Here is a 26,266-nt window from a genome sequence, read left to right as displayed (position 1 = left end):
CAGTAGGCTTATCGTGACGTGATACTTTACCAAGTTGAAAGGGTTAATTTCAGTGTTTAGTCACACTACATTTGTAACATTATCACAACATTGCTTCATGTGTTTTCCTATCGTCATTGTATTGTCAGTATTCTAATGAGTGTTGATTGTTACTTTATCGTATATTTTATTGTATTATCCGCTTTACATTTTACTTCAAATGTTTGCCACATTAACCCTTAAGCTTTCACAGTAATACCACTCTACAAGTTTTTCTATTGTCGTTTACAGAACAAACCATTTACTCACACCAGCCACTATTTGTCAGGTCTTTGTCCTAATAAATATGTCAAAAGACTTCTCTCGTTACCTGTGAGCGTGTCTGCAAGTGAGTTTTAGGGAGACAGGTAGAGGTTTCCCCGAGTCATCACATGGGCTATCAATACATAAAATATTATAATATAATGTACAAAACACAGGAGAGGGAATTATATATCCGGCTTTGTGACAACTGTACATTACAAATAGACTTTTGCTCAGACTAATGTTAGATTGTTCACACTTGTATACCACGTACAGTTTCTGACACCAATGTTTATGTGGTGACTATAGGTTCATGCTCCATCAGAGCCACAATCAATAACTGCTTGTATTACATGAACACACACACCCAGATATTATCCAGATGAACTTTAGAAGGAACACAATACAAACAGAGATGATTCAACGCTAAATGGGGGAGGACACTGTGAAAAGCCAACAAAAATAAGATGCAAATGGTTATTGACTTTGCTTTTATATGGAAATTACACCTATTAGTCATGGCAATGTTTCAGCTAAGACGGTGCTCACGGTTTTGTTTCTCTTTAGCAGCACAGAAGATCTCCATCATAAATCATGATACGAAAGGCAGATATGAGGGTGATAAATGTGGAACGGAGGTCAGTCAATATATTCATCCCAAATTCTGCTGACTGAGCGCTACAGTGAGGGGAACCACTGTGAGAAATGCGCTGACAGCAAACACAATTATATGATAGATGCTCTGTAGCTATGATGCAATGTTACCTGCCAACACACCAAGACACTTCTAACTAGGTTTGTGTGTCCCACAGATTGCTTGACTAAGCACACACATAGATAAATAGATTTCAGAATGGGTTTATTTGGGGATTGTCAACAAGATCAACACAAAACACTCTAATGTGAAATACAAACAACAACTTTTATGTTATTTCTTAATGTAATAACAAAGTTTGCATACGTATATCTCAGTTGTCAAGATACACCTTAATAATCCCCGAGACAGTTATCTACAGAGATGACATACTTCATTGATTGGAGTGTGCAATTAAAATGTTGCTCACTTTCAAATTAAACACAGCTGTCTGTAAGAGGTCAAACAATTGGCTACTGCATTTGGGAGGGGGGGAAGCTTCATCGTGAAGATCAAAGAATATTCAAAGCAAATCCACTATTGAAAAACTCAAAACAGAGGAAAGATTTCAAGGACAAGCATAACAAAATGGTGAGAATGTGTCACAACTGTGAATTTATCCAGAATACGTAATTATTACCTTTTACATTCTAAAATTCCTGGATGATCCCTGTTCTTAATCAGGAAAAATCTGGGGGCTCCGGACAGGCTACTGGATAGAGAATCAGGCAGGGATGAACTACATAGACAGGGAATGGGAAGTTTTGGTTAATCTTAATGAAATATACATATTAATTCAATTTGTATTCCTCCAATTCATGCTGAGCAAACATGCAGCAAGATACTAAGTTAACTGTAATCAGACCTGGATTTACAATTACTGACATGATAGACTAATCGTTCTGAGCCGCCCCATACTGTCACTGTTCTATCGCTGTCGATCTCCGTGATCACTACCTTCATAGAATCCCAATATAAAAAATAGAGTAAATTTAAATAATTTAGGGTACTTGTTAATTATACAGGGTCACTATACTCCGCCCATCTGACATACCACAGAGGATTTGGTTAAATATATTGTGAGTAGAGAGCTGGTGCTTCTGAAACCCCCACTAAGAACCCCACCACCAGGACTGTGTGATAAAGGGCACAAGTGGATATTATGTATAGACATAGATATGCGGGAGAGACACGAAGATGGTGGGGGAGCCAATAGATTGTGTCTGCAGGGGAGGTAGCAGAAAGGTCTGACAGATGGGTGGGAACATGGTGATAATCAAAATGAGACCAAATTTTAAGTGGTGCCCCTATAATTAACAAGTAACTAACATTACTGATTTATCTTAAATCAAATATAAATGATAGGCAAATAGTAAATGATGCAGAAATTAACAATAAAATGCTTGAATGCTGACCTTCACATCCAGAATGTAATGCATCACATAGGAGCGAGCTGTGTGGGTGCTGGAGCATAGCCACTAACCATGTGTAATACTATGGGGGGGGTAACATGAGCACCCCTGATCATTTTGAACAGTTGTCTTATAAGACCCAACAGGTGTATTACATATGTGTATATGGCAGCTAGCACTGACCAGATCCCCACCTTGTCTGCAGTGCACACACCACAGGTGCAGGTTCTGTGGAGGACAATCCATGATTCATCCAGAGTGTTCCACCCCTAGGAGCTCCGCTGTGTCAGTGCACTCAGCTGACATAATGTACCTAGGCTCTGGATTACAGATATAACAGTGTAAAGAGATGCACTGGACCTCATGTCATCATATCTAACAGCCTGTGGGCAGTGACACCGGCCCGAGCCTCCTCCTACCTGCCGGCCGCCACCACCTGTGCGGGCAGTGACGTCACCGCAGCTCAGGTGCGCTGATCACGTGGGGAGGAGGGAAAGTGCGGGAAGCTCGGTGACTGAACCGTGGCCGCTCCATGAGGAGACTACTGTGTATATCACTAGCAGCGTAATAACCTGAGGCCGATCACTAGGGACCAGCCGTAACAGCATGACAGGGTGTAGGGGGCCCGAGGGGCCACACGTTTAACATTCACAATACTTTGTTCCAGTCACTCATTTACTAAATACATATATCATGTGTAATATACACCTGTCAGTATTCTGTGGCCTCATAGGTGATGGACTACAGTCCCAGGATTCTGACAGAACTTGCTGGGCGTTGTAGTTCAGTGAGAGCAGGAGGACCCCAGCATGAGCAGTGTACAGACCACACAGGATCCATCAGAGGTGATCTGTTTACCTAATATATATATATATATACCTCATATCTATGTATATACCTCATATCTATCTATCTACCTCATATCTATGTATATACCTCATATCTATCTATCTATCTATGTATATACCTCATATCTATGTATATACCTCATCTATCCATCTATGTATATACCTCATATCTATGTATATACCTCATCTATGTATATACCTCATCTATCTATCTATGTATATACCTCATCTATCTATGTATATACCTCATATCTATGTATATACCTCATATCTATGTATATACCTCATCTATCCATCTATGTATATACCTCATCTATCCATCTATGTATATACCTCATATCTATGTATATACCTCATATCTATGTATATACCTCATCTATCTATCTATGTATATACCTCATCTATCTATCTATGTATATACCTCATATCTATGTATATACCTCATATCTATCTATCTATGTATATACCCCATATCTATGTATATACCTCATATCTATCTATCTATGTATATACCTCATATCTATCTATCTAATATCTATTTACCTCATATCTATGTATCGATCTATGTATATACCTCATCTATCTATCTATGTATATACCTCATATCTATGTATATACCTCATATCTATGTATATACCTCATATCTATATCTATCTATGTATATACCTCATATCTATCTATCTAATATCTATATACCTCATCTATGTATATACCTCATATCTATCTATCTATCTAATATCTATTTACCTCATATCTATGTATCGATCTATGTATATACCTCATCTATCTATCTATGTATATACCTCATATCTATGTCATACTTGCCAACTCTCCCGCATTGTCCGGGAGACTCCCGCATTTTGCGAGAGTCTCCCGGACGAGTGTGGCAATCTCCCTGATAGGAAGGGAGAAAAATTTAGTTTAAACGCCGCGATTCACCCGGAATCGCGGCGTTTAGCCCCGCCCCCACTGTAAAATGACGCGATTTGCGTCATTCCGTCACGGGGGCGGGGCCAAAATGACGCGATTTCGCAGCCCCGCCCCCTACACGCCCACGTCCCAGCCGGCATCTCCCGGAAAAAAAAAAAAAAATGTTGGCAAGTATGATCTATGTATATACCTCATATCTATCTATCTACCTCATATCTATGTATATACCTCATGTCTATGTATATACCTCATGTCTATGTATATACCTCATATCTATATCTATCTATGTATATACCTCATATCTATGTATATACCTCATATCTATGTATATACCTCATATCTATGTATATACCTCATATCTATATCTATCTATGTATATACCCCATATCTATGTATATACCTCATATCTATCTATCTATGTATATACCTCATATCTATCTATCTAATATCTATTTACCTCATATCTATGTATCGATCTATCTATATACCTCATCTATCTATCTATGTATATACCTCATATCTATGTATATACCTCATATCTATGTATATACCTCATATCTATCTATCTACCTCATATCTATGTATATACCTCATGTCTATGTATATACCTCATGTCTATGTATATACCTCATATCTATATCTATCTATGTATATACCTCATATCTATGTATATACCTCATATCTATGTATATACCTCATATCTATGTATATACCTCATATCTATATCTATCTATGTATATACCTCATATCTATATCTATCTATGTATATACCTCATATCTATCTATCTATCTATCTAATATCTATATACCTCATCTATGTATATACCTCATATCTATCTATCTATCTAATATCTATTTACCTCATATCTATCTATGTATCGATCTATGTATATACCTCATATCTATGTATATACCTCATATCTATGTATATACCTCATATCCATCTGTCTATCTACCTAATATCTATCTACCTAATATCTATCTATCTATTTACCTAATGTGTGTATATATATATATATATATATATATATATATATATATATATATATATATATATATATATATATATATTATCTATCTATCTATCTATTTATTTACCTCATAACTATCTATGTATCTATCTATCAATTTACCTCATGTCTGTCTATGTATCTATGTCATATAATAACAGTTTTGTCAGCACACCACGTCCCTTGCAGACAGACAAACATCCTTCCAGGAGAGTTCCCTACTGTCCTCAGGGTCCAGGACTGCCTGCCTCTCGGCCATCAGTCCTGCTAGGAGTCATGGAGATCCGGGGTCCTCTGATTACATTGATGGAGTGGGTGGGGCTATACTTAATTGCAGATCCACTCTAGGCAAAAATGTACAACCGCTGACATATACGCATGTGTGTGTGCTACCAGTGTGCTGTATGGCACACCCATCTTATGGTGCCAACACACTGACATTCACTAGTGTAGTCTGTGGTTTGTTTTTTTTCTAATATTTCAAATATGTATCTGTTACAAAACAGGAAATAGTTATTTTGTCAAATACCAGTGGAAACATAAATGCATCTTATTGCATTTACAATACAGTCCCATTGAGATGAAACAAATATGAAAATACTGATATAAAGGAGAATATACCATTTTTTTATTCATTGTATGAAATATAACTAAACGTTACAGTTCATTTCCCAAGAGGTTCATATTATGTTCTTTTTTTGGTCCTGATCTTTAGTATTTTATTTGGTCTGTTTTTTCTTTTATAACCTGCAGATTTCACTTGTCTTTCTACTGTGAAGTAAGCGGTTTAGTCTGAGACTAGATGCAGAAGAGAGGACGTTAGACCAAACACAGGTATTATATGATACTTTCTCTCACTAATATTTCACATGCATTACTTTCTTACTTATGTCATTATTATGTCACATAAACATATTAAATAGAAAAATAACAGTAAAAAGTTGTGATGGATATTATTGCAGTTTTAAAAATTAGCTGACTAGTATGAATAACTCTTAATTGTATATACAATGGTATGTAGCTATTAACTTACATAGAGATACTAGTATAAGGGCTAAACCTGTTTTCATTCGTTCAAGTTGAGTGTATAGAGAATGCCTGCCACCTTCTGGATGCTTGCATTCTAATATGCATAGAAATAGATGCTACGACTGTGATAAAATGAAACTAAAATAATTAATTTCACCCCCCCCCGCTTGTCTTTGTTTGTTTTTTAAAAATGGACCATGTGCCGTATGTTCTTTTATTATTGTATCATTACACACTTTGTAGCTGTTGTGTCCCTTGAAAATAAAAAGTTTAAACATTTAATAATAATAATATAACAAAAATCATGTTAGACTCATGCCAGCATTCTGTAGTTGGTAGGGTTTCAAAGCACATAAAAGATTTTCAGTGTTAGTGGAATTTTTCTGACTACACAGTTAAAATGCAGTTCACTATGTAGAAAAAAATTTTTTGGGCCTTAGGCTGGGTACACACTACAGAAAATTTCTCCTGTTGCGATGTCGTTAATGATTTTAGCAACAACTGAAAGTCACGATCAGCATGCAGCATCCATGTGTACTCAGCATACACGTATTGCAACATTTACCTTCCGATCTGTGCTCTTTATCTGTCATAACCATCTGCTGAAAAGATCATTTATTATTATTATTATCATTATACAGAAAACAGTGATCCATAACACATAACATGATACATGAAAAACAAAATACAAAGACCAGACATACTGAATGAATACAAATACAGGTAACACGGTAATATAGATCAAATTATATGAGGGACAGTGAATGCTAGTGATGGTAGTAATCAGCGGGAAGTAGGACTGAGCTCAAGAAAACAGGGCTGAAGCAGCCATGAGGTACAGAGGGTGATGGAACAGTAGAAGGAAAACACACGGAAAGAGGGCCCTGCTCCTGAGAGCTTATATCCTAAAGAAAAGGGGGAGACACAATAGGGTAGTACAGACTGGGGGAGTGGGGTATGACCACTTACCACAAATGATGAAAGATTATTACATCCCTCTTTGTTCTTCCTTATATTACATTTCAGTCTTTTTCCCTCCAAATGTGTCTCCGTATTCTAGAAGTTCTCTTATTGTAAAGAATACGGCCATCCTAAACTATTAATATCTTTACAATTCTATCGCTCCCTTCTGTCCTCTATGCAGTACAATATTTAGCATGTAGTCTCTCTCATGATAACTTTTGTTATGTACCACATGCACCATTTAGAAGCCCTTAACTGAGTAGTTTGGTGTTTTTTTTGTCTTTTTGATGACATGGCCTCCAGAATGGTACACAGTATTCCAGGTGAGGGAACTGCGTTTTGTCACATCCCTCCGTGGTCCCTTACCTACTAAAAGGATCTATAAGTCATGCTTCCATGAACTCTATAGAGATCTATGGACACTGCTGGTTGTGAGTGCATACACACTGCAGGATCATTCCATCGCTGAACGATGTCCACATGTAACAAGCACAGTCCTGAGGTCCCCTCTCTCTTAGCATGATTCATTTATGCCTTAAATGAGTCAAAATCTCAAATAGTTTTTTACAAGAAAAACATAACATTTTATTTCTCATACATCCATTTGGTAGACACTGGAATCGTAGGGATATGGAGTCTCAGGCAGGAGTTGGACCTTTAATATATCTGACACAGAGTCTGAGCCCTGCACATCCTCTAGCCTGCTGGGAGTGCGTTATCTCTTAGTGCCTCACAGGAGAGACACTTTTGGCACAGTGTTGATTTTATTTTACATTCTGCTGCATCTGAATGGTCATAGGAGTGGACCGTACATCCCCCTCTCCCTCGTTCTAACTGTGTATGCATGTTGTACAGTGGGATTTTATGGGGGTTGGTATCCTTTTCTGTGTGGTCTTGGTCTGTCTTGTAGTTTCACTTTCTTTATTTCAGATTGTGTGCTACGGCTGTCCCCCTGCTCCATCATCTTTTTCTGTCATGTCAGATAGAGAGTAGTGCCAGAGTGAAGTCTGTTTGGGCGACATCAGTTTCATTTTTTACCCGTTCAAAATGTCAGGCAAAATTGCCTATAGGACAGTCCAGGACCAACACCCTATGTACTTTGCTGCCGACCTGGTAGGACCATCCTGGACTAATTCCTTAGACAGATCTACTGCGTAGCTTCTTAGCTTGCAGCATGTGCCAGGGTGGTAAACCATTCCTTCATTCCCTCAACTCACGCCTTTTGGCCCTCTCTTTCCTCTTCCTCCTATTCCCTCGGAGGACCTGGTTTGGGCTATAAGCCCTTATGCTTCTCAGGAAATGCAGGGTTCTAATTCCAGAGAGCAATCTTTTTCTCTCTACTATGCGACTAGCTACTAAACCCTCAGATATACAGCATGGCGGGCTCTCTGCCCACCTAGGAGCAGCTGTAATGGAAGCCCACCTTCTTCTCTTCCAGGATCAGTGGTACAATTACATCTCAACATCATAGATCTTCTAAAGTCCCCACCTAGATGGTTTTTCACCATCGGTCTTCCAGGAGGCCACATGACATTCAGTATTTAGTCTCCTCAGATATGGTCGTCCCAGTTCCAGAAAAGCAGAGGGGGTTGTGGTTTATTTCAATCTTTGCTTGGTCCAAATTCCCAAGAGAACTTTTCATACAGTTTTGAGCTTGAAATCCCTTGCATTTGAAATCCCTTAAATCCCATAAGGATTTGGCTTGATTGGCTTTTAGGTCATGGCTGTTGAAGCCTTGATTCTTAAAGGTTAGAGTATTCTCCAACAGCATGGTTTAGACCATGCTTAAAGCTTGAAAACTGGTTTAGGCTAAACATTACCATACGGTATGCTATATTTATAGCTCTTGCTTTGAGAAGAAGGGGTTTCATACCTTTCCTTTTAATTTTTTTTATTTAAATTAGCCTAACTTCTTCTGTTTTTGCAGGAAGGTCTTGACAGGGCTATGAGACCTAGTTCTTTAAGGGTTTATGTTTCAACCCTGTGAGTCTGCTTTCAAAAGAAGCCGACTTGTGCCAGAAGTACAGATTTTATGTATTTGCTTATATTCTTCTTATAGCTCACTGGGACATAGTCGTGGCAGCCTTACAATATCCTCCCTTTGAACCCTTGGAGTCTGTGTAGTTAAAATCTCCCGTATGAAGACTACTTTTCTTTTGGCAATCTCTATGGCGAGAAGAGTTTCTGAACTAGGGACTCTGTCTTGCAGATCTCCATTTATCATTTTTCATGAAAACAGGGCATTTCTTTGGACAAAGCCGTTTTTTTCTTTCTAAGGTGTTAAAATTCCTTCTAAATCAGGACATAGTCATTCCTACTTTAGGCTGTTGTTGATCTTCACAATGGTAGAGATCCCTTGTCTTGTTGGATGTTGTCAGGGCTGAGAGGAGCTATCTGATAGGCAGATAAATTATCGGTCCTCAGGATCGGTGAGTGCCTCTTGGGTGGTGGGCCCTGGCCTGGCAGTGTCGGTCAGTCACCTGGTCATCTGTCCAGACGTTCACAAAATTTTATAAGTTCAGCGTGCTTGCTAGTTTTGGGTGAAGGATTTTGCATATAGCATTTTCAGAATATTCTCTCCCATAGGGACAGCTAAGGAACCTCCCCATTGTTCCAGTGTCCCCCAATTGGATGTATGAGAAAACAGGGTTTTTGACTTTTCTTAAATGCTTTTCTCTGAATCCATTGTGGGATGCTGCTGATAGTATTCCAGTTGATACAAATGTGTGTCATTCATTTCACAGCAAATTTGACCTTGCCTACCTCTTAAGCATAGAGAAACATACACACAGTCCTGCTGCATGAGAGCCAGCAGGTGCAGTCATGTTTTGGCTGCAGTTCACTCAATAGACAGTAGCATTGAGCTTGATTTTATATTAAACACTCATCACAAAACCAGTGGTATGTACAATATCATAGGGCTATAGTCATAACAACCACTCATTTCCAACTGAACGGAATTCTCTTTGCTCTGAAGCATTAACTACAGCAGGCGAGTCCTGTCTGCACAGCACACCTGCTTCCATGTGTCTGTCTTCTGTTACGTGGCCACAGTCATTATTTTACTATTATTCCTTGCAAAAGACATCACTTTGGGAAGTGTTTTTTTTTACTAATAATTGCTAATTAATAATGCTTACAGCAAATTGATTTTGTATGTCGATATATGCATTATTGGATTAACTAATGTGTTCTAAAAAAGAGTTGTCCTGCAACACAATAGTAAACCTGATTCCATTTCTAGTGTGCTCCTTAAGCTCAGTTTTTAAGAGATGCTAATATGAAAACAATGTAAATCCACTCATTTTATTGATTAATGTGTGTGAAAGTCCAGTGTGGTTATACAGGAGACTTGTACCGCAGCTAAGAACACAGCCCAAACAGAGAAGCAACGTGGGCCAAACATCTAATTGTATGTAACCTTGGGGTTTGTGCGCACAGGTGCGTTCCCTGCCCTGAGGTTTGTTCGGTCTGAGCTGCATTTATCTATTGGAGAAGGCAGCTCAACTGTGCTGCAAATAGGATTCATTTAATCCTATGTAGATTACAGCGCACATGACTGTTCGGACTTAATGCTGGACAGACATGGTGAGAGCATGTACTACTGAAATGGTCTGAATGATATGCCGATGATGTTTTCATTCTAGGGTTCAATGAACTCTATTTGCAGAGCCAATGGTGTACAGGCAGGTCTGGTGGTTAATCATAAGATGACGCAGAAATGTTCTGCATGCTACCATATTTCTGTGAGTCTGCCCCATAATCAGTGATTATAATTATTAAACAGCCATTCTAGCAGCAGTGTATACTGTATATAGCACAATGTCACCCACTTTGGTAGATCACAGCAATCTTATGGAGTTTTAGATTCATTGCTTTCATCTTTGGGTTTTATTTCCAGTTTAAATACACACATTCATAATTTTGCATTATCTGAACCACAGCTAAAAGCATGAATTCATAATTACGTTCATTCAGCAGTTCATTTATATTATCACATTGTGTAACATTTCTACATATAATAAAATGATCTTACATCCCTAACTTTCCGTGTGGGTTGGTTTTGCAGAATGTACTAAACAAATGATAACTAGAATCTGATCTCCACTTTTCAAACCCACTTTAAACTGTCAGCTTGCCTCATTTACCCCAAAATGTAATATATTATAGAGGGCAAAGCAAAGAAAAAATACAAAGCCTTAGCTCATTGGCCTGCCACTCAGTCCAGTGGTTAGTACAGAATTATTATATTGGGCATATTCCCAGTGGCAGTGATGGAATGTTGTTAGAGTGTGAAAAATGAGGGAATCAGTTTGCAAACAATAGTACAAGTCAATTAGAGCAGCTTTGGTCATAAGGTTACAGAAACAATCTCAAGTACTTGTGTGAAACATTTTAAAACAAACAAAATTTGAAATAAAATAATGAATACAATTGATATAGAAAGGATACCGGCATGGTGGGAAATGAGCAAAAGCAACAAGTAAATTTTCATATTAATATATGTGAATTTATTGTTTTTTAATTTTTCACTATAATAGAATTTCTTTAATAACATATTGCTTTCTGGGTTCAAAACATCTCACTAGTAGCGATCTCAGAGCTGAGCAGCTGTACTTAGTCCTTCTCCATCAAAATAGCAATCATTGGAAAGACAAATGTAGCAATACGTACTGGGTGTATTATTACACTCCATTAACAGTTAAATAAGTGAAGGGCCCCTCAATGTTTGGGCATGAGTAAGTAGAACTTTATGAGATATCCCTCCCCCAGCTATAGAGTAAAGCCTAATCTACCTGAACATGAATAAAAGCTAGGCATGCTGGTTCTATGGCATTTTCATTACTCTTTAAGGGTCCTCTATATGGGTGTTTTAGTGCCACATGTATTGAGTGGGCATCACATCACTCTCATGAGGCTGAAGGGCCTATTTACATTAGTCTCCTAGTAAGTCAGGTGTTTATTTTCATTACCATAATATGTTACTGTTTTATCACATAAATAAAAATATAAAAAGCAACAGGATATTACAAAAGAGACAACGTAAAATAAAAAAAAGCTATAGGAGAAAATATAAGAGACCAGTACACTTTGCACACATCTGCCTGAGATTTGCTTACATTGTAAAACATATTTCTGTAATGATACTAGACAATTGTAATATCATCTTAATGTGCAATTAATGGCCTGTAAATAGAGAGTGCCAATGGGTAACATACAAAGCGCATATTTCAGTGTTTTCTCCCAAGGGACAAAGTTTTGTATCATTTTTGAACTCGAGTGAATACTGCTCATACTGACGCTTTACTACATTAGACAAGAGGTCAGTTCCGTGTAAGAAATAATAATACGTTTTTTAGGTTTTGTGAATTTAGTTGATAGATATTGAAATAGGAGAATCCATAACTTTAACTAAAGATGGAAGCGTTACTTATTTTTAATACATACATTGATCTGAATAAACAAAACAATGGGGTACTGCTGACTGTACCTCTTTGTTTCCCAAGTGTAGGACAGGTGTATACTATTGTCTTCACACAGCACTGTCTGGGTTATCATGTTTTTTTACGTTGCTTAATTCTGTTTGATGGGTGTGTTGCTGTAGCCTTCACTTTTCTCTGTGAACCCTTTACCCAAAATGCAGAGGAAAGGCAAAGAAAGGATTCTCCTTGCAGTCTTTTTGGGGATATAATAAAAGGAGAAGCCTTTCCAATAATTTTAAATGTACTCATTTGTTTTCTTATGACCTTTATATCTCCTCATCAAAGATCCTCTTGGGGCACTTATAAAATCTAAAAACAATTTGTATTGCACCCTGCAGAATATTTATTTGTGACTGAGCCTGTAGCACAATTCTCCAGGCAGTTTTACCTGGAAAATGTAAAATATTAAATATGATTGTACAGTGAGAAGCTGATTTCTTTATCACAATAAATTTTCTATATGTTTCAATTTTAGTTCAAGTTTGGGAGTATTCAGAAATATAGGTTTATGTATTTCCATCTAATGTGTTACTATTTGTAGAATGTGTCTATGAGGGTCTTCCATACTGTGATATGAAGAACTGTACAGTATGTAATTGAACAGAGCAAATACTTTTCATAGATGAGACCAATAAGCCTAGTTGTCTGAATGGCAGTATTGAATAATAATAAGCTGTATTCTCTACATATGGCTTAGTATGCTGTCCTTCATGATTGTAACATAACAGGGAAACAATATATCTGACAAATAGTGTGTAACATTTGCTTAATCATAAAGTAATTGCAAAGAACACCTGCATTATGTAGTAGTCAATCAGCTGACTGAAGATACCGAAGATACTGTAAATCTGAAGGTATAATTAAAAGCCAATTGAGATTAGTGTAGTACAGTAATTAGTGCCCACTGAAGTTGCTAGACGTTGTTCAGTGGTTTCTGGTTGTCAGGAAAGCCAGGGGAACACCAATGTTCTCTCTATGCTGGGAGACTTGAAGAATTAAAGCTTAATCTAATGAAACCTTCACCATTAAGGGCTGCTGGGAAAATCTGCCGTCTAGTGGAACACTGTACAATAGATTTTACATCTTTAATTTACATCAGCTGTTTTAACAAATATAAAAAAACCACAAAAATAAAAATAAAAAAACAGCCAATAGAGTTGTACGTGGCTCCAAATAATAACAAAAACAGTACAAAAGAAAACAACATAAAACTTAATATTTAGTCTGCTAAAATATTATTTTTTCTGTAACACAATCCTTTCCAGAGCAATTAGATTTCATGTAACAACGGTGAAAATGTTGCTTTCACCATGGAAAGGTTGCTGAGGTTGAATTTATAAACTAGACAGCAGATTCTGGGTGAAATGTAAACCTCTTTAAGCAATTCTTGGCACTGTTTGGATTTCCGGGTCCCTTTATTACATATAGTTTTTTCCCAAAATTCTTTCAGGGAGGCAATATTTTTCTTCTAAATAATGTTAATCTACAGTTGTACATCTGTGTCAGATACTTTGTAAGCTGCTTTGCAGCCATTCTGAATATTAATTGCCTTATAGTTCCTTGAGATAACAGTACATGCAAGCAAATCACTTTATGAGAAGAGACACTTTCCAGAAAAATGTCAAAGCAATCTCTGGATTTGTTCTTCAGTTACTACATTCATTGAAGACTAACCCTTTGCAGTAAATTGGTTACATACATTTACCTATATTGTGTAGGTGTGTCCCCCGCACAGTAAACAAAAATGGATATCAATGTAGACATCACTTGGATCCAGTAAACATGTGAAGTTCTACCTTACTGCATGTGAACAAGACTCCTTAGCATGTAATTCTCTTCTTTGTACACCAGATGGCAGTGCAGATTTATAGAACTAATGTAAATCTCAAAGATTTTATGAGACACGTTCAAGTTCAAAGTACTGACCTCTGTATACTTGTCATTGTGGTGTATTAATACAAGAGACTGCTGACAGCCTCTGATATTATGAATTGCAATGCAGTCCAAGTATGATATGAGGATCACTGATGTACAATTCTTGTTAGCAATTATACATAGCCGAGGTAGGAAACCTGTGACTTTCCTGTTGCGGAACTACAAGTCTCAGCATCGCATTGTGTGGCAGGAAGTGCTGGAACTTGTAGTTCCACATCTACAGGTTGCATGAGTCTGATATACAGAAACCCTCTGCTTCCAGTCAGTAGGTCAAATGTACTGATTTCTGTCAGGTGCGTATCTGTATTACGCACAGTCACTCATGTAGCACTTTTATATAATCATTTCTTATGTGTGGAGCAATTAGATTATTACCTCGTATAACACATGTATACTTATACATCAATGTTCTTCTATTACTGTGATTGCTTTGCTGTATTTTAACTTTAAGCGTAATCCATCTATTTTCCTACACATTAATGCTAAAATAGCATCAGGAAAATATGCCAATGTGCATTTAATTTTATACAACTGTGTCTGTTTGTCTACCTCATACATACATAGCTACATGCTTCTTACACGTCTGGGAAGTAATCCTGTGCAAATGCTCTACGCAGTAATGTAAAAATGGAATGTCTTCCTTTCTAGAACTTAAGGACCATCAGCTCATTAATTAAAAAGTTTGTTCCTAAAATTCATGATGATGACTCACATTTTTGTGTTTCAATGTTTTTATTACATTTTTATTTATGTCAATAAAAATGTGCTTTAATGCATACAGTGTGTCTGGAAGGTGCAAATGGTGGCTTAAAGGAAGTATAGGTCAACATCCAATCTTCACTGTCAGCGAGGATGGGTAAAAGTAAAGACATTATTCATTGGTGGTGGGGTGGTACTCAACCTCTTGTCACACAACAAGGTATTTAGCCAGCATTCAGCAAGTAACCAGTTTTCTCCAGTCCAAAGCATGTGTTTGTTTAATCTTATGTTTCCATATGTAAATGTCATTGTGAAGGTAGTGTAAGTGTCACAAAGTAGGACCAAGAGGTGCCGGATTCCCTTTTGCCAACCATGGTAAGGGCTGGCAGGAGTGAAGGCATGGAGTCTAATGGACCTCCTGGTATTCACCAGGAAATCCCACATGGAGGTTTGACCTGAATTATTGTCCAAATATATCCAATCAATCTTCATTTAGTGTACCAGAATTATTATTACTACTGGTTATTCATTTTTGCCCACTGATTATTGGCTAGCACGCATATTTTCATCATAATAACTGTATTGTAATTATTAATTTGCAAAATTGGCAGTTGCTGTTTAGGAACACTCTACCAATTATAATTTTGCTTGTCCTTATAATAATAATAATATTATTTAAATATGCTGAAACAGAAAAGGAGAATTTGTGAAAACTCAGACTCAAAACATTGGCTGCTAAGAACAGTACTTGTCTATAGGGTAAGCAATCACACTCATCGGGATGCTGCAGCTGTACTGGTACATTGAGAAGTCATAGCACAAATCCATGTAACCTTCCTTAGGTAAATGGTTATACTGAAATGAGCCATGCAAATTCCAATGAACAAGCTGACTTACACATGTTAAAGTTAAGTTATTGAAGAACAATCACCCTGCTCCATTGGCAGCAGCAATGCCTAAGAATCTGGAGGATTTAATGTGTAATATGTAGTGTCCCTATTGACAAAAGCATCAACAGCAACATTTGTTCAAAACCAAAACATTTGTTTATTGGTGTCACTATTAAAGAACAAATTGCACTTGTTAAATATTATGAAAAACAGACAGGGAAAAGTACACAATTACTCAGCTCTGAAGCACTAATTAAAAGTTCTGAATATAGAAATGATGATATTGAGGGAGAGGCAGAGCAAGAAGGGGCAGATAGTTCGTTGAATTTAGAAGTTATCGAGTCGGGGTTATGATGATAATGGATAATAAGGTATTAATAATAAGAATTGCCTTTTTGACCTGCAGAATCTGCTCTCACTTTAATTTATTCTACACAGCCCTGATCATGTTATATAGGCACTTTACCTTAGGGAACAATTGCTATTACACAAGTTGAAAATAATGAGTGGCTTGATGTACAAAATAAGCCATCAATGACTATGCATGGATCAGTCCAGACTGCTGGATTGGCAATAGCAGATAATACCGCTTTCAAACTGCACCAAAAACCCGGGTTTTTGCAGAGGCACGCTGAAAAACCCGGGTCTTGGTGCAGTATGAATAGTCCAACCACAAAATCCCGGGACTTAGACCCGGGATTTTGCGAGGGGTAATTCCCAGGTTGGACCCCGCTCGCCTACAGTATGAATGGTGCAACCCGTGTAATTCCCGGGTCTCACCATTCATACCGTAAAAAATAAATAAATGGCAAAGTGTAAAAAAAATGAATTAATAAAAAAATGTTTACTTAACTTATTTTCAGCCAGCGGTGTCTCCGGTGCGTTGCCGGCTGTCAGGGGGACCTCTGGGTACTAAAATGACGTCATTTCTAGTCCATTACAAATGACGTCATTTTAGTACCCAGAGGTCCCCCTGACAGCCGGCAACGCACCGGAGACACCGCTGGCTGAAAATAAGTTAAGTAAACATTTTTTTATGTATTTTTTATTAAATCATTTTTTTTACACTTTTTTTTTTTTCTAAAACTTCTTATCTATACTGCACTGTGCCCCGGCAATATCCCGGGATATTGCCGGGGCGGCAGTATGAAAGTGGTATAACAGGGACTTATGCTGGCTGCTCAGGCCCTCTGACACACTTGGTTCAGTCTTGTGTGCAATGAAAGAATGAGCTGTAGCCATCAAGGTCATAATCAGATTAACAGAGATCCTCAGTCCTCATTGTCCCCAAACCTATGTCCTTTGTAGAGAAACCTCATTTATTTCTGTTTAAACCTCCCAGTGAGAAAGTTCTTTCTCAATTCAATCCCCCTGCTTGGACTAGGACAACCGGTTTTGCACAGTATACAACAGGAGACCAACCACATTGGCTTATATTTAATTAGGATCATTTTAGCCTTTTTCTCTTGTTTAACTTATTGTGTCAAAATATATATTTTTAGCTTTAATTAGGGTTTCTACCATAATAACCACTAGATTAGTATTTACTGTACAAGGTCATTATACTTAAAAGTAATTATTATTTATTCATATGCATTTTAACTGTGAGAATGTTCCAAAAGGTTAAAATAATAACAAGAAAAGGTGTACTAAGATAGAAAGAGTGATTATAATACAGTATAACAACTGTCTGCTATTGTATTATTAATGTAATTATTATATCTATGCCCTGTAGTTCTCATTTCTATGCCCTAACTTTTCAATATAATTCACCTTATTTCCCATTTATAATGTGTACCAAAAATAATAATAACCTTCAGTGCTATTCGTATGGCAGATATTCAAGACTAGCACTCTAATGGCACCACCATATGTATTATTAATAATCACACTGTTAACAGATAGCTTCCCTGCCTAATATCTCCCTCTTTTTTTATTCTCTTCCCCGATAGCTGTAAGCTAATTCAAATCTACTCACGACAACATCGTTAAACCAATAATTCTGTCTGTATTTTAGTCACTTTTTTCTATCTTGTACACTTTCTGTTTCTATTATTTTAACCTTATGGAATTTTCTCACAGTTTTAAAACATACCAATAAATGATAATAATTTTAGCTGTAGAATACAGTTGAGTCATAACAGATTACCCATTGTATTCTCTATCCTTTTTCCTTTTTTTAATATTTTTGTTCTTTAAAACCTCTTTTTTAAGATGTCATTGTTTGCTTGTGGTGTTCATCTACCCTATTACACTTATGTGCTATAAAATGGTGTAGAGATGGGGATTGGTAGTAGTAAATGCCACATTACCCTATGTGTATGCTATAGAATTATATAATGAAATGTTATATACATAAAATATAATAATGCAGAAGCTATTTGAATGTTGTTAATGAAGATACAGCCTACAATGCTGTTGAATTGTGTTCACTTTGCAATATGTATATGTTATATTATTTTTAATAAAAAATAATTGTATAAAAAAATGATATTGCAATTATTACTATATTTTATGTTTTTTTCATTCATAAATTGAGTTTGATAGAACCTTAAGTAGTTTTTGCAAAAATTATGATGTTTGTAAATAACTGAGAGGATTCTTTTTGTGATTTACTAGCGTTCAGACGTATTTGGTTGTTACAGTTATTAAAATGTGTGATAAAGTATTATGATATATTTTGTAAGATTCACTTATGATACAATTTGGCAAATGGTTACAATTATATCTAATACATTATTTTGGTATAATTAATTAGTGGTTTATCTAACTTAGGAACTGAATACGTGGACCTTTGGTCATAAAGTAAAATAAATATTTAAACAATAATGTATAACAAAATAAGCAAACGCAATGATAATGTGGTTTTGGTTTCTTGTTACATCATTTTCAGAATTTTATACTAAATGCACTATAATGTTTTTACATTTTTGAAATTGTGCATACAGCACTTTGGGTTTCCATGGTGTTCCCCTGGGCTGGGTCTTTAGACATTATATCAGGATGAGAATTTTGGTGCGAACATTGAAATTAATTTTTGGTATTTTTAACAATTTGTTGGATAAACTTCAGCGTTGGATTTTCATATTGAATTGTTGTGTTAAATTTAGGAGTTATCGGTGTGCGAGTGATTTTCACACAAACAACACGGTTTCCTCTTGACGGCTTACTCAAAGTCCCAATCTTTCTCTTTGAGCTGGTGTGTTGACATACACAAAAACTGAAAAGTAAAGGCGACACTAATTAATATGCTGATAATTTATTAGCTCATTTTTCTCTTTTAAGAGTTTATCTAAAGGGGAAAGCATTTGTGCCCGGAACGTACATAAAAATAGGGGTTTACATGCATGTGTTGCGTCAGACGCATCTCGGATGATCAGGCACAAGAAGTGTGTTTACTTACACCTTATGGTAGTGTAGAGATGCAGCTTGTCGGTGTTACTAATGAACAATTAAGTACACAATATAAGCATATGTGTCATATACACAAGAGTGTATAGAGTCTTGATAATGTTGTTATTAAATATGAAAGTTGCATGTTCCATATAAAATGTAGTTAGATACAAACATAAAATGCAGACTAAATCAAATACAACATGTATTCCCCTTAAAAATCAAATAGAAAACTTTTCATCCAGTAGAAGGCCAATTTCTAAAAGTCATTTAATTAATGTGAAAAGCTACTGCGACTTCATATCATATAGCAGCTGTGCTTATGATTTAAGTACCATTGGATGGAGGGGTTAAGACGCAATCAGCCAATCAGAAGTGGCTATATAGTGCTCTGATTGTCATCATCAGCACCTGCAAGTGCTACACCACCTTACTGACGTTTGTCTCACAGTTACATGAACACACCCTTACTGTACTCCTCCTCTGCCTGCACGCCTCTCCAGGCTTAGGGAGATGCAGGACAAAGATATGCAAAAATATAGAGATATGGATGGATGCTTGTGCTTTCTTGGAGCGCATGTGTAGTACAGGTATATCCCACACTATACAAAGATGTATGTCTAACTCTACATGAGCCCTTTAAGATCGTTTAGTTTGACAGGACCAGACACTGATTCATATAAAACTTAATTTTAATTACAAAATTGTAGCAACCACAATACATCTAACACAATGTTTCATCCTGTTTCACAGTGCTCCTGGGTTCTGTTGCAGAATAAAGATGCAGGTAATAGTTTGGAAACTATGAAGACAAGGTAATGAAGAACCTTAGTAAGCTCTACATTCAGACAGTGATATTCCTGTGCATAGAAACATTTAGTGTTGCAAAATACAAACAATCAGACATTCGCTTTCATTATTTGCAAATCTGCTTCTTCTGCACCGTTCTCTAGAACTGTTGCCGGAGTTACCAGTAGAATACAAGTAGTATAGTTTCACTTATTCATCTAGTTTATGTTGGGAAACCGAAGCAAATTGTTTCTCTCCACGGGTGTGCAGTGGGACTGCACACTGGTTATCATTGCACACACTATCATTATTAGGCTTTTCTATGCCTAGCTATCAAACATATGCTGTGATTGATACATAGATATCCAGTCCTGTGACATCAGGATTATCTGTGTATAACATAGTCAGGGATCATCACAATTGTCTTGCTAATACACATGTCAGCTTCGCTGCTTTTGACCTACGTTGTTCCCCACTTTGTAGACATGATGAATATAATCTTCTTATTCCTGTTAGGTCTCTGTGTGGATATACCCTGGTGTAGTCTCCTTTTTGACTTCTGTTTAGTGACCTTATTACTGTCTATGTGATGACAGGCAGGTCATGTCTGTCCATTCTCACCTGCACTCCAGTCACGTCTCGGCAAAACGGTCCTGGCTGCCCGATCATCACTTTAAACTGATTATGTGTAAGGCTGAGCTTCTTATAATCCCACCTAAGCTCATTTGTCTTGACAACCTTTCTTTCATTGTCCATAACACTGCCATCAAGTGAGCTGGGTGTTACATTTACCTCACATTGTGAAATAACTACAATCCCCCAATCTCCCATATAGAATAATGCCCCGTCCTAGCCTCTCCTCCCATGCACAGGCTGCCACAAATCTCTGCCTCATTTCTTTACTCAATAAAAATGTAAAAGTGCTGAAATGATTTTCTTTATCACAAGGAATAACACATTACCTACTGTAAGGCTGATTGTTTTGGCTTGTATATATCACATAAACAGTACATTATCAGTTATGTAATATGTTCTTTATCATTACTTTATTGTTGCCGGTACATTAGCCTATTATTTTATGTTATTGGTCTTTAAGTTATCTTCTAGCAGGAAAACCGTTTAAACCCAGACAGTAATTAAAGTAAATAAATGTTTTTTTTTTATGTTATAGTGTCTTATATAATGGTCTTTTTTTAAATATAATTTATATTTAAGCTGCCAATTATATAAAAAAAACGTAGATAAGAAAACTCAAAGTAGAAATAAATCTGAATAACTGATCCCATATGTAGTTATAAAGTAGTAAGAGTGCACGGTTTATTTTTCTGGAAGCACAGCTGTAATAATCGTACAGTATGATATGTCTTATTTGTACTAACACTGCAGGTCTTTTTGGTGAACAGTTTTTCCCTCCAAGTTTATCACAGAACTTATTGAATGAAGCATCCTAATCTTCTATGTATTTTTTTTTGTACATATACCATTCTTTGCTTCCTAGTGTATTCATTATGATTGTATAAATATTGTATTATTGTTATGTAGGATTGTGTGTATCATATAGATATTCAGACTCATACGTTTCAATATTGTTACATTCCTTATTCAGTGCTGCTAAATAAGAATAAAGTGTTGCCAGATAATGAAGAACTCCATTGCAAACAATAGTTTTGCAAATAATTGGTTGAAAATGAGCTGAGCTAACTGGCCTACGCCCCTGTTTTATAGGTCCTGATCCAGTCCTGAGACAGGGTAAATGATGTTTACAAGAGATACTTGCAGACTATTCTAACATTTCTATTCTCAGCACTACAGGGTTATACAATGTTGCAGAGAATGTTTTGTGTACCTTGTTAGAACCATGATTTTGTTATGAAGCAAAGAGCTAGCACACATTTCTCCTGCTGTTTAGGGAACCTGCTTTATGCTGTATGTGATTTACATGCAATATTATTTTTTCTAAAAAAACTTTTTTTATTGGTTTCAATCAAGGTACAAAAATGAGAATCAACAGGTGTTGTGATAGAACAGTTATTAACAAGAAGATATCAATGTACAAAAATGTGTCTAAACAATTGTGAGAAACCTAGTTATACACATGGGTAATTTTATACTACATGCAATATTCTACATATTCTATGATAATGATATTGTGGTTAAAGGAAAAATGGCCATTGACTGTTGTAGTTCAATGTATAGAATACTTGTTCATGTTATATCAATAATTTATTTGCATTTAATCAGGTGCTTTAAGTCATGGAGTTTCAGTCTGTTAGTTATTTTGTGGTCTATTCACAAGGCTGGGTATATACTCATTAATAGTTATATTTAGAAAATAGTTATACCTAGAAGCAATTTACATTGTCATACATTTTTCAAAAGTAGATTTTTACCTTGAAATTAAATAACTCTGTATTTTAACATTTTAAAATTATTATGTTAATAAAGATAATAATAATAATTGTGTCCTTTCAGTTTGAATTACTTTGAACTATTCTAAATATTTTCAAATAGATAGCTAAATTATTGAGAATCTGAGCAGTGGTAGAAACTTGCAGCTGTACAATATGCGGGGAAGTTTATATAATTCATTAAGAATTAGGACTATCTGATGCAACTTGATCGTAGTAGATGGTGTTGGCATATATTTGCAAATATAGATAAGCAAGACATTTTATTATTTTGTTGTTTGCTGGTTTCTAAAGCCCATAACAAAAAAAACTAGAATTTTATTTATTTGTTACCCTTATTTTTAAGGTCTTTTCAGAAATTTCTTATATTATCACTCGATTCCCAAAGGTGAATTAAGTGAAGTGAAGTAACTTCCCTTCAATTTGATACATTATTTCACTTCATTTGGGTTTTGACATTGCTCCTTTGTTTAATAGGTTATACTTTTGTTGCAACAGTTAAAATAAGGTGAATAATTTTTATTAGCTTTTAGTGAAATGAAGCTGAATATATTATCCTATATAGGCATGGTTAGTCATTTACTACCGCTAATTAGCTGGGAAAACAATAGCACATGTTACTTCACGGTCTTGTCCTGGGCAGGTTGTATTACATTGAGGTCCATAAAATAGTTTCAAAAATAAATGGCACAGTTGTCACCATTGTTAAGGCCTCTATTTTTAAAACATAGAGATTAGTGAAAACCTTCCTGATGAAAAGTTTGCTCCTCGCTGCCACTTCTATTCTCATTTGTAGCTGAGCCGTAACGTTGCATAGATAAAAGTGTTATATTATCTAGTATTGCTGTAACACGTCACATACTAATATGTGTAACGATTTGTTTTATATTACACTATGAAAATGTTTCATTAGGTCAATGAACTGCAAATATAAGAGGCAGCTTCACAAGGCAATGAATATAAAGACATATTTGTTAGGGGTCTCTACTTGTATTAATGTCACTTAGTTAGATACATACACACAATAATGTTTAATTACAGGATATCCTTTAGGTTTCTCAATCACATCTGGTATATTTGCAAGGAGGCAAATTGCAATCCACTGTAACAGTGAAAAGTTTGGATGGATGGAAGGTAAAGTGGTATGAGGGAGATTAATGCACTAATGGTGTTTTGACGTATTGTTTCAGGAACAATTTGTGTGACTCAGGAGATTTAGGAAGCAGCTGCTGAACTCCTGATGCACAGGAATGAGATGCAGGGGGAGTTAATCATAACTATGCACAAGGGAGGGGGGCTTACAATGCCTTGTCATATTGTTGTTCACTCTGTGTTAAATTGTTAAGTGGAAAAAGGACAAATGGAAAGTGAACAACAAAAAGGTGTAAATGGACAAGTCAGGCGAGTGGTTTGAGTATATTTAGAAAGGCAAATATGATGGAGGCAATTGGACACTAAGCTAGAGCTTTGAAGGAGGTTCCAGTTACTACTGGATACATTGTTTAATCCTACTGAAATACTTGCACTGAATAAATCAGTTTGCGTTAAAATTATAGGCAGCATTCAGTGGTCCTACTGTAAGGAGGTACAACATTTCTTATCTACCCTTTGTAATCTGGCTGTAATCAACTAGTAAAGGACGCTCCCTATCTTCTTGTGTCCGCTGGTTAGTACATTTAAAGGTCGACACTTCCATCCCTTAGGCAGCAATGTCTTTGGGGGCCTGGGGATTGATCTTTATTGTGTACTCTTGCTCACTCTACATTGTGCCTCCTTCCTAGCATTTGTAAACATTCCTTCAGTTATATTGTTTGTCTTTCTTGGGTGAATAAAGTGAAAAAACAGTAAATACACATACTTGCCTGTTATTAATTTCTCTGTGCTCTTCATGTGTCTGTATTATAAGCGGTAGGGAGTTAGTGCTTTCCAGTTCTGAACATGCACAGTCCTAAAACTGGGTATTTTCAGACAGATAAACCTTAAAATCTGTAGGAAAATATGAGTTTGCTACATTAATTAAAGTGCCACTTAGTGCATATTGGTCCTACCAAAGTACAATCCGGCTTTCCCGTACACTCCTGCAATGAGGACATTCACTGCGCCTAAAGCACGAGACCCTGAAACAACTGCAGTTGCCTGATGTAGTCATCCTGCACTCTCTTGTCACTTGTCACATTTACAAAGTGCTTCATGATAGAGTGCATTAGAGTAGGTGAAGGCGCAATGCCTTATAAGTTGATCTCTTGGTTATAGGTTAAGGGCATATTCATAAAATTATGATGAGAACTATGCAGTGTATTTGGGAATGCCCCTAACAATATTAATTGCTTCGAAATACAATATTAATGATAGAATTATAAGCTAATAGCCATCAGCATCCTAAGCATACAATTACAGACTGACAAAGACCACCTTATATAATGCTTGTATACCTCCATCTTTCACATTGGTATTATGATCAGTCACACCTTGCCAGCAGTGGTGTATGCAATAAAAGAAACAGTTATTAAACCTCTCAGGTGCTTAGAGAGGTATCAAGCATTACATATCATAAGCATTCTGGGATAGCTATTGAGATACTGGTTGCTATTAAACTTGAAATGTACCTGTAAATCCCTGACACGTACTGTCTAACCCTTTTCTTGCAGGTTTCCAACAAACCATCCAACCTAGAAACAGACCCCATTCATGTTGTAAATTTACCACTTGCTCGTTGTTAATGTTTGATCTGTCAGCAGTATTTGCATAGTGAAACATGAAATCTTAATAGCTAATACAGCCTGCCTGAAGCAGAGCTTAAGTAGTTTAAATCCTTAAACAGTAATGGGTTATAAGTCATACCTAAATTGTTGGGAGAGTCTCATATTAGCATTTAACTCAATATGTATAAATAGAATTACTGTTTTACTTCATATGTACTTACTGTGTGCTGGTCTGCAACATGACAGCTTAAATGTCAGAAGACCTTTGTACTAAGCTGATTCTCTTAATTAGAGACTTATTTAATGCTTACCCAGGCCATATTAAATCATTAAAACATCTCTAACAGCAATTCATTAATTCAACCCAGGTTATTGGGACTGTAAATAACCGGGAAAGGCAGAAGCATAACATTGTCTCGCTGTTTAATGACTTGCATTGGCAAGCATATGAAATAGCCTACAATGACTTGCATGACACTAGTTTCAGAAACTTGCCATAAATGACTTTACGGGTTACTTTATGACTGCAACGTTGCTAACAAGATAACTTGAGTATGGTATAACTTTTAATAAACTACATGAGCAATTTAATAAATCTTGTAAACATTTTCACACACTTATTACTGTAAAATACTATTGTGCCTAAAAATGCATGAAAATAGTAAAGTATTTCACCCACCTACTTTTGAACAGTTGCCCCCAGTTACACTTGGAAACGTACTGATTTGTGGGACAAGATGGTGATGTCTGCAGGGGTGCAGCTTCCACCAGCCACTGGATGGGTTGGGTTGATTGTTGGCGTTTCTGTTAGAGTACGGATGATGTGCCTACTTTTACATCAACATGAACAAAACTGGAG

At 36.4% G+C, this 26,266-nt stretch overlaps 1 protein-coding gene across 1 annotated transcript in view; it reads left to right on the top strand.

Moving 5' to 3' along the window:
- Positions 1 to 2,889: 2,889 nt before the first annotated feature.
- The window catches only part of ARHGAP32 (Rho GTPase activating protein 32), a 389,933-nt gene continuing 366,556 nt past the window's right edge, over positions 2,890 to 26,266 (top strand). Inside the window, exons 1-3 of the mRNA XM_075190517.1 lie at positions 2,890 to 3,173; positions 5,870 to 5,950; positions 20,262 to 20,323. The gene's annotated coding sequence lies outside the window, so the exon portion shown is untranslated. The remainder of the gene's footprint in view (positions 3,174 to 5,869; positions 5,951 to 20,261; positions 20,324 to 26,266) is intronic.

The sequence above is a fragment of the Mixophyes fleayi genome, chromosome 11 (genome assembly GCF_038048845.1).
Source record: "Mixophyes fleayi isolate aMixFle1 chromosome 11, aMixFle1.hap1, whole genome shotgun sequence".
Lineage (NCBI taxonomy): Eukaryota > Metazoa > Chordata > Amphibia > Anura > Limnodynastidae > Mixophyes > Mixophyes fleayi.
Note: the sequence above shows the minus strand (reverse complement) of the source record. Positions and strands in the feature narration are given on the sequence as shown.